The sequence below is a fragment of the Polistes dominula genome, unplaced genomic scaffold, assembly GCF_049000335.1.
Source record: "Polistes dominula isolate Pdom_NZ unplaced genomic scaffold, Pdom_raw_medaka contig_532, whole genome shotgun sequence".
In the NCBI taxonomy this organism is placed as follows: Eukaryota; Metazoa; Arthropoda; class Insecta; order Hymenoptera; family Vespidae; genus Polistes; species Polistes dominula.
In genome coordinates this window covers 18,393-19,778 of record NW_028301057.1, presented here as the reverse complement: position 1 = coordinate 19,778, position 1,386 = coordinate 18,393, and the positions used below count along the sequence as shown (strand labels likewise).

Here is a 1,386-nt window from a genome sequence, read left to right as displayed (position 1 = left end):
CTTGACAAGACTTCTTGTTTCAACTAGCAAATGAACTTGCCATTGAATATGTACAATCAAAAATCAAGCAACAAGAAACTACTGCTCCAAGTACATCAACGAGTTCATCTTCTTCACGTAAATGGTGTCAAATAGGGTTCTGCAATAATAATAAGACTACTGTCATTTGTAATTTATGTAAAAAATATGTTTGCAAACAATGCACTACAAAGATAAATTACTTTTGTAAGAAATGTGACGAATCATAATCAGGTAAATAACAATCATTTTAATATTTTATATTAAAAATAATTAATAATAATTTTTTTTTCTATTTCAGATTCTATTACATTTTTAATAATAAAATACTTCTTATATTTACTTTATTGTATGTTTATTTTCTTCTTTTTGTTTCTAAAAGTTCTATTAATACTTGTTAGTATCATTAAAAATGTTGTTATTATAATTAAATTATTATATTTTTAAAAATGGTCATCATGTAGATGTATTTCCATACCCTTATATTCATTCTATATGATAATATAAAACAAAACAATAAAAAAATTCTTCTGTTTTTACGATTATAAATGACCAGTCATTTTGACTGGTCTTGGTAGAAGTAGCATTGTTTTTTTTCCGGTAGTTCTAGTGTTAATCCATTCAAGGGCCGCGGAATTCGTCCCATGTGTTGGTCTTCCAACAACCATCTTATATTTATCGGCTAGTCTGTAACAGACTCCCGAAACCCGTGCAACCAATTTGGGGCTTCACCGAACTTGCCCCGCCATAGTGTCTTCACTAGGGAAGACGACGTCGGCCTGTAGGCCTTCTGGGTTCAGCCTTTTCACGCGTGCCCTATACCCCAGAAGGTTCTCGTTAGGCGTTGTTCCATTCGGGAAACAACCCTGCGGAAAGGGATTCCAGTCCGCGAAGTTACGCTCCGTGTTTTGCGTAACGGTGGCAGTCACAAGCACAGATGTAACAAAGGGTGAGACATAACACTTGTATGCGTTATGATTATCAGCAGTGACTCTGCCAAAGAAACTAGACGGCAGAGCTTGTTGTTCACCAGCCTCTAGTATCGGCGGCTGGGGTATGCCCGCGTCAGGAACGTTGACTTTGACGAAATCACCCTGAGATGTAACAGCGTTAGCTACGCTGCGCATGTACTTAGCTATGGGCCCCGGTGCAACGAAGTCATTGAGGAAAAGATTCAATGGGGATTCCTCATCTGCAAATCTGTCCTCGGCATTAACCGATCTAAAATGATCGATTAGTATTGCGTTTAACGCACTAGTGTATACGTGCTGGAACGCACAATAAGGAATTTCTCTTCGAAGCCGAGGATTCTCGATCTCCAAATCCGCGTAGACACGTTTGCACAGTAATGGAAAGGTGGAAAAGTCC

At 37.9% G+C, this 1,386-nt stretch overlaps 1 long non-coding RNA gene across 1 annotated transcript; it reads left to right on the top strand.

Annotated features, from left to right (window-relative positions):
* LOC149031521 (uncharacterized) lies at positions 1-635 on the top strand. Its single transcript, XR_016177681.1, has 2 exons — positions 1-252; positions 320-635. It is a non-coding gene; the product is annotated as an uncharacterized LOC149031521 (long non-coding RNA).
* The last annotated feature ends 751 nt before the right edge of the window (positions 636-1,386 follow it).